The sequence below is a fragment of the Sciurus carolinensis genome, chromosome 4 (assembly GCF_902686445.1).
Source record: "Sciurus carolinensis chromosome 4, mSciCar1.2, whole genome shotgun sequence".
NCBI classification, from domain to species: Eukaryota; Metazoa; Chordata; class Mammalia; order Rodentia; family Sciuridae; genus Sciurus; species Sciurus carolinensis.
The window spans coordinates 115,808,014-115,822,475 of NC_062216.1; the positions used below are offsets into that span (position 1 = coordinate 115,808,014).

General features: G+C 39.2%; 1 pseudogene; it reads left to right on the forward strand.

Annotated features, from left to right (window-relative positions):
• The first annotated feature begins 12,696 nt into the window (after positions 1-12,696).
• LOC124982911 (olfactory receptor 6C4-like) lies at positions 12,697-13,630 on the forward strand (annotated as a pseudogene).
• The last annotated feature ends 832 nt before the right edge of the window (positions 13,631-14,462 follow it).

The following is a 14,462-nucleotide window of genomic DNA, read 5'->3' on the forward strand; positions in this document are numbered from 1 at the left end:
AAATCAGTAAAATTCGGAATGAACAAGGAAATATCACAACAGACACGACTGTAATACAAAACATAATTAGAAGCTATTTTGAAAATCTATACTCCAACAAAATAGAAAATTTCGAAGACATCAACAGGTTTCTAGAGACATATGAATTGCCTAAACTGAACGAGGAGGACATACACAATTTAAATAGATCAATTTCAAGTAATGAAATAGAAGAAGTCATCAAAAACCTATCAACAAAGAAAAGTCCAGGACCAAATGGGTTCTCAGCCGAGTTCTACAAAACCTTTAAAGAAGAGCTCATTCCAATACTTCTCAAAGTATTCCATGAAATAGAAGAGAAGGGAACCCTCCCAAACTCATTCTATTAAGCCAAAATTACCCTGATACTTAAACCAGACAAAGACACATGAGGAAAGAAAATTTCAGACCAATATCCTTGAAGAAAATCAACGCAAAAATTCTCAACAAAATTTTAGCAAATTGCATACAAAAACATATTAAAAAGATAGTGCACCATGATCAAGTGGGTTTTATCCCAGGGATGCAAGGTTGGTTCAACATCCAGAAATCAATAAATGTCATTCACCATATCAATAGACTTAAAGTCAACAATCACTTGATTATTTCAATAGATGCAGAAAAAGCATTTGACAAAATACAGCACCCCTTCATGCTCAAAACACTAGAAAAAATAGGGATAGTGGGAACATTCCTTAACATTGTAAAGGCCATCTATGCTAAGCCCATGGCTAATATCATTCTAAATGGTGAAAAACTGAAAGCATTCCCCATAAAAACTGGAACAAGGCAGGGATGCCCTCTTTCACCACTTCTATTCAACATTGTCCTTGAAACTCTAGCCAGAGCAATTAGACAGACCAAAGAAATTAAAGGGATACGAATAGGAAAAGAAGAACTCAAACTATCCCTATTTGCTGATGATATGATTATATACTTAGGGGAACCAGGAAATTCCACCAGAAAACTTTTAGAACTCATAAGTGAATTCAGTAAATTAGCGGGATATAAGATCAATGCACATAAATCTAATGTATTTTTATACATAAGTGATGAATCTTTGGAAATAATAATTAGAAAAACTACCCCATTCACAATAGCCTCGAAAAAAATAAAATACTTGGGAATCAATCTCACAAAAGAGGTGAAAGACCTCTACAATGAGAACTACAGAACACTAAAGAAAGAAATTCAAGAAAACCTAAGAAGATGGAAAGATCTCCCATGTTCTTGGATAGGAAGAATTAATATTGTCAAAATGGCCATACTACCAAAAGCGCTATACAGATTCAATGCAATTCCAATTAAAATCCCAATGACATACCTTATAGAAGTAGAGGAAGCAATTATGAAATTTATCTGGAAGAATAAGAAACCCAGAATAGCTAAAGCAATCCTTAGCAGAAAGAGCGAAGGAGGGGGTATCGCAATACCAGATCTTCAACTCTACTACAAAGCAGTAGTAACAAAACGGCATGGTATTGTTACCAAAATAGACAGGTAGATCAATGGTACAGAATAGAGGACATGGACACAAACCCAAATAAATACAATTTTCTCATACTAGACAAAGGGGCCAAAAATAAGCAATGGAGAAAAGATAGCCTCTTCAACATATGGTGCTGGGAGAATTGGAAATCCATATGCAACAGAATGAAACTAAACCCATATCTCTCACCATCACAAAACTAAACTCAAAATGGATTAAGGACCTCAGAATCAGACCAGAGACCCTGCAGATTTATAGAAGAAAAAGTAGGTCCAGAGCTTCAACATGTCGGCTTAGGACCAGACTTCCTCAACAGGACTCCCATAGCACAAGAAATAAAAGCAAGAATCAATAACTGGGATAGATTCAAACTAAAAAGCTTTCTCTCAGCAAAGGAAACTATCAGTAATGCAAAGAAAGAGCCTACAGAGTGGGAGAAAATCTTTGCCAATCATACTTCAGATAGAGCCCTAATCTCCAGAATCTGTAAAGAACTCAAAAAACTCTACACCAAGAATACAAATAACCCAATCGACAAATGGGCTAAGAAAATGAACAGACACTTCACAGAAGAAGATGTACAAGCAATCAACAGATATATGAAAAAATGTTCAACATCCCTAGTAATAAGAGAAATGCAAATCAAAACTACCCTAAGATTCCATCTCACCCCTATTAGAATGGCAATTATCAAGAATACAAGCAACAACAGGTGTTGGCGAGGATGTGAGGAGAAAGGTACACTCATACATTGCTGGTGCAAATTAGTGCAGCCACTCTGGAAAGCAGTGTGGAGATTCCTTAGAAAACTTGGTTGGAACCACCATTTGACCCAGCTATCCCACTCCTTGGCCTACACCCAAAGGACTTAAAATCAGCATACTACAGAGATACAGCCACATCAATGTTCATAGCTACTCAATTCACAATAGCCAGATGTGGAACCAACCTAGATGTCCTTCAATTGATGAATGGCTAAAGAAACTGTGAGATATATATATATATATATGGGGGAAAAAATTTCAGCATCACTAGCAATTTGAGAAATGTAAATTAAAAACACACTGAGATTTCACCTCACTCCAGTCAGAATGGCAATTATCAAGAGTACAAGTACCAATAAATGTCAGTGAGCATGTGGGGAAAAGTGTCCACTCACACATTGTCAGTGGGACTGCAAGTTGGTACAACCACCATGGAAAGCAGTATAGAGATTCCTCAAAAAACTAGAGGTGGAACCACCCTTTGACCCAATTATACCACTCCTTGGTATATATTCAAAGGAGTTAAAAGTCAGCATACTACAGTGACACCACTATATCGATTCACAATAGCTAAGCTATGGGACCAACCTAGGTGCCGATCAACAGATAAGTGGATAAAGAAAATGTGGGCTATATACACAATGGAATTTTTACTCTGCCATAAAAAAGAATAACTATGATGTTGCCAGAAAATGGATGGATCTGAAGACTATCATGCTTAGTGAAATAAGCCAAAACCAAAAAACCAAAGGTCAAATGTTTTCTGATATGTGGAAGCTAACCCACAATAAGGGGGAAGGGAAAGCATGAAAATTCAGATTAGATAAAAGGGAATGAAGGGAAAGGGGGATAAGAATAGGAATGAGCATGGGATGAATCTGACATAACTTTCCTATGTACATATACAAATACACCACAGTGAATCTCACTATCACGTACATCCACAAGATGAAGGTCCTAATTAGAATGATATAGTCCATGTTTGTATATATGTGTCAAAATAGATTCTATTGTCATGTATAACTAGAAACAGAAAATTAAGGAATGAAAAAAATACATTGATATTTCATCTTATTCTATTTAGAATGGCAACCATCAAGAATACAAATAATAAACAAATCTGGCAAGGATTAGGAAAAGGTACACTCACTCATACATTGTTGGTGGGAATACAAATTTATACAACCATTGTGGAAAGCACTAGGAATAGGAATATTCCTCAAAAATTAGGACTAGAACCCATGACCCCACATTCCCATCTTTGGTATTTATCCAAAAGAATAAAAATCAGCAATAGTCCAGTGATACAGGCACACCAATGTTTATAGCAGCACAATTCACAATAACTGAGTTATGGAACCAAACCAGGAGCCTATCAACAGATAAATGGTTAAGAAAATGTGTTAGGTATACACAAAAGAGTTTTACTCAGCAATTAATAAAAATGAAATTATGGCATTTACTGTAAATGGATGGAAATGGAGAAGAACATTCTAAGTGAAATGAGACAGACTCAGAAAGTCGAGGGTCAAACGTTCTCTCTCAAATGTGGAAGCTGGGGCAAACTAAAGGGAAAGGGGTGGTTCCAGAAAAATAGGAAGGAGATCAGTGGAGTAGAGGAGGGGGATGGAGGGGGGAGAAGAGGAATAGGAAGAGGGAGGAACTGAAGAATGAAACACCAAATTGTGCTGTGTACATATATGAATATACCACAGTGAATTTCACCTTTATGTACATCTACCAAGCACCAATTAAAAATCATAAATAAATAGACGTAAAGTAGAAGAAGGGAAACAGGGAGGGTAGGAGAGAGGAAAACAAGCAATAAGCTGTACTGGGGACTAAAATGGAGCAAAATGTAGTCCATGCACATATGATCAGGTTAGAATGAGCCCAACTATTACGGATGACTATAATGCATGAATAAAACATTATTACTATAAATAAACTCATCATGTTTCATTTCTCACTATTGTCATGTTCTTTGCTTCAGTTCCCACAAGGTTTTACCCTCTTAGCGATGCTTGGTGACACCTCCCTCTTGGGTCGGTTTGGAACATCTTCCCTAGCTACCTGTTCAAAGTTAATCCCCAGTATTATTTTTTTAAAGGAGGCTAACTAACATTTCTGGACCTTGGTCCCAGGGCAATAAGTTATCCCCCAATGTCACTGCTGACTGATTAAACTAAAAAAAAATGTGCACCAATGAACCTGGTATAAAATTATAATGAAGTCCATTACCAATCTTCAGACAAATGGAGAAGACAAAACATTAAAGAGTAGGATATTCCCTGATCTTTGAATATTTTAAATAAGCCAACTTCTTGGGGAATTATAAGAAGAATTCTTATTTCAATGAATGGAGGAAGGGCAATAATAAGTCATGGGTTAAATGCAGGGAGAGCTAGAAATGACTTCTTTTCAAAGCCTGCCTGAATACTTTGTGAGCAATCAGGACATGCATTAGGATTAAGAAAATACGTGATAGTTTATTCCACCTTTTCATACACATCTAGCTTCTCAGGTCTGACTCTACATAGCCTCCAGAGAGATACAATCCCTCTTCATCTTTCCCATGTCAAAAAGTGAGTGTGTACACAGGTTATCAATGTTACCCTTCCATGTTGGTGAATTATCAGATTTTTATCAATTTGAATTTCTACTAATCTTTGAGGTATTTTTTATTCAAAAGTTCATTAGGCTTGTTTTTAAATTTTTTAATGAACAGGTTAGCATGAAATAAAAGGGATTCTTCCATTCTTTTCCTACAGTGTGATTCCAAAATACGATGCCCAACCACTTGGTGTTCTTCCAGATTTTGGTCTAAATACACACCCAGATAAAATGACATTACTGTAATAGGCTGCCTCTTTCACTAGACATATTTTATACTCACCATATGCAAGTCATTACGTAGACATTGCCTATTTTATTCCACAATAGAAATGACCATAATTTATTTATCCACTTACCTATTTTTTTTTATTATATACAAATGGGATACATGTTGTTTCTCTATTTGTACATAGAGTCAAGGCATACCATTTGTGTAATCATACGTTTACATAGGGCAATGATGTTTATTTTTTTCCCCCTTCCCCCCCACCCCTCCCACCCCTCTTTTCCCTCTATACAGTCCTTCTTTCCTTCATTCTTACCGCTCTCCTTATCCCTAACCCTAAACCTAACCCTAAATCTAATGCTAACCCCTCCCACCCCCCATTATATGTCCTCATCCGCTTATCAGCGAGATCATTCGTCCTTTAGTTTTTTGAGATTGGCTTATCTCACTTAGCATGATATTCTCCAATTTCGTCCATTTGCCTACAAATGCCATAATTTTATCATTCTTCATTGCGGAGTAATATTCCATTGTATAAATATGCCACAGTTTCTTTATCCATTCGTCCACTGAAGGGCATCTAGGTTGGTTCCACAATCTGGCTATGGTGAATTGAGCAGCAATGAACATTGATGTGGCTGTATCTCTGTAGAATGCTGATTTTAAGTCCTTTGGGTATAGGCCAAGGAGTGGGATAGCTGGGTCAAATGGTGGTTCCATTCCAAGCTTTCTGAGGAATCTCCACACTGCTTTCCAGAGTGGCTGCACTAATTTGCAACCCCACCAGCAATGTATGAGTGTTCCTTTTTCACCACATCCTCGCCAACACCTATTGTTGCTTGTATTCTTGATAATCGCCATTCTAATTGGGGTGAGATGAAATCTTAGGGTAGTTTTGATTTGCATTTCCCTTATTACTAGGGATGTTGAACATTTCTTCATATATCTGTTGATTACTTGTACATCTTCTTCTGTGAAGTGTCTGTTCACTTCACAGAAGTGAACAGACCATTTGTTCCTTAGACCATTTGTTGATTGGATTATTTGTATTCTTCGTGTAGAGTTTTTTGAGTTCTTTATAGATTCTGGAAATTACGCTCTATCTGAGGTATGGTTGGTAAAGATATTCTCCCACTCCGTAGGCTCTCTCTTCACATTTCTGATAGTTTCCTTTGCTGAGAGAAAGCTTTTTAGTTTGAATCTATCCCAGTTGTTGATTCTTGCTTTTATTTCTTGTGCTATGGGAGTCCTGTTCAGGAAGTCTGATCCTAAGCCAACAAGGTGAAGATTTGGACCTACTTTTTCTTCTATAAGATGCAGTGTCTCTGGTCTGATTCCGAGGTCCTTGATCCATTTTGAGTTGAGTTTTGTGTAGGGTGAGAGATAGGGGTTTAATTTCATTCTATTGCATATGGTTTTCCAGTTTTCCCAGCACCATTTGTTGAAGAGGCTATCTTTCCTCCATTGCATATTTTTGGAACCTTTGTCTAGTATGAGAAAATTGTAGTTATTTGGGTTTGTGTCCATGTCCTCTATTCTGTACCATTGATCTACCTGTCTATTTTGGTACCAATACCATGCCGTTTTTGTTACTATTGCTTTGTAGTACAGTTGAAGATCTGGTATTGCGATACCCCCTGCTTCGCTCTTGCTACTGAGGATTGCTTTAGCTATTCTAGGTTTTTTATTCTTCTGGATGAATTTCATAATTCCTTGCTCTATTTCTGAAAGGTACATCATTGGGATTTTAATTGAAATTGCATTGAATCTGTATAGCACTTTAGGTAGTATAGCCATTTTGACAATATTAATTCTGCCTATCCAGGAACATGGGAGATCTTTCCATCTTCTAAGTTTTTCTTGAATTTCTTTCTTTAGTGTTCTGTAGTTCTCATTGTAGAGGTCTTTCACCTCTTTTGTGAGATTGATTCCCAAGTATTTTATTTTTTTCGATGCTATTGTGAATGGGGTAGTTTTCCTAATTTCTCTTTCTGAAGATTCATCACTTATGTATAAAAATGCATTGGATTTATGAGCATTGATCTTGTAACCTGCTACTTTACTGAATTCACTTATGAGTTCTAAAAGTTTTCTGGTGGAATTTCCAGGTTCCTCTAAATATATAATCATGTCATCAGCGAACAGGGATAGTTTGAGTTCTTCTTTTCCAATTCGTATCCCTTTAATTTCTTTGGTTTGTCTGATTGCTCTGGCTAGAGTCTCAAGGACAATGTTGAATAGAAGCGGTGAAAGAGGGCATCCCTGCCTTGTTCCAGATTTTAGGGGGAACGCTTTCAGTTTTTCACCATTTAGAATGATATTGGCCATGGGCTTAGCGTAGATTGCCTTTATAATGTTATGGAATGTTCCCACTACCCCAATTTTTTCTAGTGTTTTGAGCATGAAGGGATGCTGTATTTTATCGAATGCTTTTTCTGCATCTATTGAAATAATCATGTGATTCTTAACTTTAAGTCTGTTGATATGGTGAATGACATTTATTGATTTCCGAATGTTGAACCAACCTTGCATCCCTGGGATAAAACCCACTTGATCATGGTGCACTATCTTTTAATATATATTTGTATGCGATTTGCTAAAATTTTGTTGAGAATTTTTGCGTCGATGTTCATTAAGGATATTGGTCTGAAATTTTCTTTCCTCGATGTGTCTCTGTCTGGTTTAGGTATCAGGGTGATATTGGCTTCATAGAACGAGTTTGGGAGGGTTCCCTCCTCTTCTATTTCATGGAATACTTTGAGGAGTATTGGAATGAGTTCTTCTTTAAAGGTTTTGTAGAACTCGGCTGAGAACCCATCTGGTCCTGGACTTTTCTCTGTTGGTAGGCTTTTGATGACCTCTTCTATTTCATTGCTTGAAATTGGTTTATTTAAGTTGTGTATGTCCTCCTCGTTCAGTTTAGGTAATTCATATGTCTCTAGAAATTTGTTGATGTCTTCGAGGTTTTCTGTTTTGTTGGAGTATAGATTTTCGAAATAGCTTCTAATTATGTTTTGTATTTCACTTGTGTCTGTTGTGATGTTTCCTTGTTCATTCCGAATTTTAGTAATTTGAGTTTTCTCCCTCTTTCTCTTTGTTAGTGTGGCTAAGGGTTTATCAATTTTATTTATTTTTTCAAAGAACCAACTATTTATTTTGTTAATTTTTCCAATTGTTTCTTTTGTTTCAATTTCGTTGATTTCGGCTCTGATTTTAACTATTTCCTGTCTTCTACTACTTTTGGTATTGGTCTGCTCTTCTTCTTCTAGCGCTTTGAGCTGTAGTGTTAAGTCGTTTATTTGTTGATTTCTACTTCTTTTTTGAATGCACCCCATGAAATAAATCTTCCTCTAAGTACTGCTTTCATAGTGTCCCAGAGATTTTGATATGATGTGTCTTTGTTCTCATTTACTTCTAAGAATTTTTTTATTTCCCTCCTGATGTCTTCTGTTATTCATTCATCATATAATAGTGTATTATTTAATCTCCAGGTATTGGCGAAGTTTCTGTTTTTTATTCTGTCATTTATTTCTAATTTCAATCCATTATGATCTGATAGAGTACAAGGTAGTATCTCTATCTTCTTGTATTTGCTAACAGTAGCTTTGTGGCATAAAATATGGTCTATTTTAGAGAAGGATCCATGTGCTGCTGAGAAGAAAGTGTATTCGTTCTTCATTGGATGGTATATTCTATATATGTCCATTAAGTCTAAATTGTTGATTGTGTTGTTGAGATCTATAGTTTCTTTATTCAATTTTTGTTTGGATGATCTATCCAGTGGTGAGAGAGGTGTGTTAAAATCACCTAGTATTATTGTGTTGTGGTCTATTTGATTTCTGGAATTGAGAAGGATTTGTTTGACGTACGTGGATGAGCCAATGTTTGGCGCATAGATATTTATGATTGTTATGTCTTGCTGATTTATGCTTCCCTTAAGCAGCATGTAATGTCCTTCTTTATCCCTTCTGACTAGTTTTGGTTTGAAGTCCACATTATCTGAAATGAGGATGGATACTCCAGCTTTTTTGCTGTGTCCGTGTGCATGGTATGTTTTTCCCCATCCTTTCACCTTTAGTCTATGGGTGTCTCTTTCTATGAGATGAGTCTCTTGCAGGTGCATATTGTTGGATTTTTCTTTTTAATCCAATCTGCCAGTCTATATCTTTTGATTGATGAATTCAGGCCATTGACATTCAGGGTTATTATTGTGATATGATTTGTATTCCCAGTCAATTGACTCATATTTATTTTTGACATGATTTGGTTTCTCCTTTATTTGGCTATTCCTTTAGGCTAGCGCCTCCTGTTGCTGATTTGCATCATTGTTTTTCATCTCTTCCTCATGGAATATTTTGCTGAGAATGTTCTGTAATGCTGGCTTTCTTTTTGTAAATTCCTTTAGCTTTTGTTTATCATGGAAGGATCTTATTTCATCGTCAAATTTGAAGGTAAGTTTTGCTGGGTATAAGATTCTTGGTTGGCATCCATTTTCTTTCAGGGCTTGGTATATGTTGTTCCAGGCCCTTCTAGCTTTTAGGGTCTGGATTGAAAAATCTGCTGATATTCTTATTGGTTTCCCTCTGAATGTAATTTGATTCTTTTCTCTCGCGGCCTTTAAAATTCTGTCTTTATTTTGTATGTTAGGTATTTTCATAATAATGTGCCTTGGTGTGGGTCTGTTGTAATTTTGTATGTTTGGAGTTCTATAAGCCTCTTGTACTTGGTTTTCCATTTCATTCTTCAGATTTGGGAAATTTTCTGTTATTATTTCATTGAATAGATTGTTCATTCCTTTGGTTTGTTTGTCTAAGCCTTCCTCAATCCCAATAATTCTTAAATTTGACCTTTTCATGATATCCCATTATTCTTGTAGATTCTGTTCATGATTTCTTACCATCTTTTCTGTTTGGCCAACTTTGCTTTCAAGATTAAATACTTTGTCTTCAATGTCTGAGGTTCTGTCTTCCAGGTGTTCTATCCTATTGGTTATGCTTTCTATGGAGTTTTTAACTTGGTTTATTGTTTCCTTCATTTCAAGGATTTCTGTTTGGATTTTTTTTCAGTATCTCTAACTCTTTATTGAAATGATCTCTTGCTTCCTGTATTTGGTCTTTTAACTGTTGATTGGTGCGATCATTTAATGCCTGCATTTGCTCTTTCATCTCCTCCTTCAATGCCTGCATTTGCTCTTTCATCTCCTCATTAGCTTCCCTGATCATTTTAATTACGTACATTCTGAACTCCCTTTCTGACATTTCTTCTGCTGTGCTGTCATTGGGTTTTATTGATGTAGTATCTAGGTTTGTTTGGGACATTTTCTTCCCTTGTTTTCTCATATTGGTCAGCTGTCAGTGGGACCCTGAGATATTGCAGTTTTCCGCTATTGGCTTATAGTGTCCCGGTAGATTTCCAGTGTATCACCTCCAAGCCTTCAGTGGCCTGATCTTGGAGGAATCTGATAAAGCAGCGCATCCGAAGAAAACTGCCCCTAGCCCCCTACTGGTTCCACGGTTTGGAACTGGTTCTGTGCGGAAATGCTCTCACTGTGGGCCTGCACCTTGCAGCTGGCCATGTGGGAGGAGCCCACTGCCGGAGTGTGGAAGGCTACCTTGGGAAGACTCTAGCTGCCCTGCCCGGCTCCGATAAGCCACCTCTATCTGGGCCTGCCACCCGGGCCGAGCTTTACCCAGTGGGCAGACTCACCTGTGGCTCTATTTCAGTCCGAGTCTCTCAATGCCTCCCCTTCTTAACTCCTGGGTTCTGGAGCGACTGGGGGTTCAGTCTCCCTCTAGGCCGCCATCTTGGATCGCCCCGTGAAGAGAGCCTGCAGCCGGAGTGGGCAGAGCCGCCTGAAGAGGTCTCTGGCTGCCCTGCCCTGATCCCAGAGGCTGCTTGCAGATTGAAGCTCTCCGTTGGTTCGGGGACTTGTGGCTGGTTCTATGTAGAAAACCTCTCACTGGGCGGTCTGGTCTGAGAAGCTAGCCTTGGAAGGCACCTCCCACCACAGGGGTCCAGGCTACTTGGGGAGGTCTCTGGCTGCCCTATCCTGGTCCCTGAAGTTGCTTGTGTGCCGGAGTACGTTGCGCTGCACTGGCTCCGGGACTCGGAGCTTGTTCTGGTCAGAAAGGCTCTCACTAGCGGGCCAGTTCTGTTCCGAGAACCTGGAGAAGCTGGCTGTGTGGGTGGGGCCCACCGCCGGAGTGCGCAGGGCTGCCTGTGGATAACTCTAGCTGCCCTGCCCAGCTCCGATAAGCCACCTCTATCTGGGCCTGCCACCCGGGCCGAGCTTTACCCAGTGGGCAGACTCACCTGTGGCTCTATTTCAATCCAAGTCTCTCAATGCCTTCCCTTCTTAACTCCTGGGTTCTGGAGCGACTGGGGGTGCAGTCTCCCTCTAGGCCGCCATCTTGGATCCTTTCCACTTACCTATTAGTGAAATTTTAAAGCCTACAACATTTGACTAAACAAGATGCAAAAAATAAACCTGAACAATTATCTCTGTGAACTTGTGCTGGAATTCCCACACAATATGAATGTGAACATTTGAATAATAAAACAGAGAAATATTCCAAAAGTCAAAGGTGATTCGACGGATAGTGCTTCAGAAGCCCAAGCCTCCCAGTTGCTGGGTGACATGGCCATTGACTTCAATCCTAGTGGTAGTGATAGAACAAAGGCATGAATGGATCATTGTTGTGAATTTTTGCTCCAGAAAAGCAACCAGTTCAAAAGCACTCAGGCTTCAAAGCAGCTTGGCTTCAAGGAATCTGGAAGACCAGAGCACAAGAAAAATGTTGAAAAGGATTCTTGATTCTTTAAGATTCTTTTCTGAGAGGACACATATCAGTCTATAAGGGCAATATTTCTCTACTTTATTATAACAGAGGCATAACTATATCCTGCACCGTTGAAAACCATAAGAAGGAATTCCGGTCCATATACAGTTCTTCCTACATGTTTAAGTCAATTAAAGAAACCCTTCTTAGCATTGTTGACTATCTGATATTTTTTTTTCATTAGAAAAAAAATGAAGAAATGATTCATACAGAACTAAGTCTTTTGAAACTTTCTCAAGCTATGCTCCCAAGCACAAATACCAAAACACAGAAAAAGAGTGATTCTTCCAACAATAGTAGGTTGTAAATAGTTATCAGAGTAAAATATTCAAACACACATCCCATATGTTGGAGAGGGACACAGTAAAGCAAACTGCCAAGAAATAATAGTAAGGTAAAGATGAAACATGACTATTACAATCCTGAGAGAGACATCATAGATATGAGAAGGGGAAAAGTGAAAATAAGCAGATAAAATTTAAAATTCAAATGATACATTCAGGAGACCCAGATGGGCATTGTTTTAAACTAAAAAGAGGAACCCAAAAACAAAGTCTTCCTGATGGAAATTTTAAAATAGACTTTGTGAAGGACCAGATTCTCTTTGGCCAGATTAAGCAGAGGAATTTCCTATGAACAAGTTTCCGGGGAAATCTAAACCTCTGCTCAATATTTCTGAGCTCTGCTCTCCTTCTCAACACTCCTTTTTCTCCTTCTCAGCTTCACAGGCACTAGAAGTCAGCAATGAAAAACCACTCTGTGACTGAAGTCATCCTACCGGGACTAACAGATATCCAGAGTTTCAGATTATCCTTTTCATATTTCTCCTCCTCACATATATGCTCAGCATCATTGGGAATCTGACCATCTCATCCTCACACTGCTGGACTCCCACCTACAGACTCCCATGTATTTCTTCCTCCGGAATTTCTCCTTCCTGGAAATTTCCTTTATATCCACTTTCACGCCTAGGCTGCTATTCAGCATCTCAACTGGAATTAAGACTATCAACTTTGCTGGTTGCTTCACTCAGTTCTTCTTTGCTTTTTTCTTTGGGGCCACTGAGTTTTACCTTCTGACTGCCATGTCCTGTGACCACTATGTGGCCATCTGCAAACCTCGGCATTATACCACCGTCACGAACAGCAGAGTCTGCATCCAGCTAGTACTCTGCTCTTGGCTATGGGGCTTCCTGATCATCTTCTTCCCAATTTTCTTTTCCAGTTAGCTAGACTTCTGTGGGTCCAATTTGCTGAATCACTATTATTGTGACTATGGACCCCTCACAGAAATATCTTGCTCAGACACAAGTCTACTGGAACTGTTAGACTTTATCCTAGCAGTTGTAACGTTGGGGGTCACACTGGTGCTGGTGATCCTCTCCTACACAAACATCATCAGGACCATTCTGAGGATCCCTTCCACTCAGTAGAGGAAAAAGGCCTTTTCCACATGTTCTTCCCACAGGATAGTCATCTCCCTCTCTTATGGAAGCTGCATCTTCATGTACATAAAGCCTTCAGTGAAAGAAGGAGTTGCCTTCAATAAGGGAGTAGCTGTGCTCAATAATTCAGTTGCCCCTTTACTCAACCCATTCATTTACACTCTGAGGAATAAACAAGTAAAACAAGCCTTCAAGGATATGGCCAGAAAAATTGTGCATCTTGATTCATGTTAGTGTGTCAGGGACCAAGAAGAAGTTCTCATTCTGAGAACATTCTGACCTTTACGATAAGCAGCAGCGCACCTCCCCCCTCCTGGCTGATAGTTCTGACAAAATGGCGCCTATGGTGCTGTCCCTGCTTCTCTTCTGGGATTTCATCTTCCCGCTGGCGCAAACTTGCACCCTATCAGGAGCCCAGTAGAAGAACACAGCCAACCAGCCTGCACCTCGTCATACCCCTCATTCCCTCAGCGTAAATACCCGTGTGAACAATAAAAATTTGCAACTTGATCAGAATTCCTGTCTTGCTGTCACTCCCTGTGTCTCTTGTCCCTTTCATTCCTTCTCTCTTAGGTTCGCCGTCCTCTGTTGATATCCCGCGGGCCGGGACAGTTGGTGCCCAACGTGGTTGACTGAAGCCTTTGCCTGAGAAGCGAACGCCGCCCTCCGGGGAAGTCTTGGCCAAGCGGGATTCGGGATCACCTTGGTAAACGTGACCGGGAGTCAGATCCAGGAGGAGAGTGAGACCGGCGCAAGGTGAGTGACACACCATGGGACAAGCAGTTTCGTCACATGATTTGTTTCTGACAGGTCTCAAGGAGGCCCTCAATACTCGGGGAGTGCATGTTAAGAAAAGGGATTTAAGATCATTCTTTTCATACATAGAGGATTTGTGTCCTTGGTTTCACCTCGAGGGGTCAATTGATGGTAAAAGGTGGCTCAGAGTAGGAGACTACCTCAAAGATTATTATGAGACTTTTGGTCCTCAAAAGGTGCCCGTCACTGCCTTTTCTTATTGGAATTTAATTAATGAGATTCTTAAAAGTTCACCCTTTGACAGTGGTAC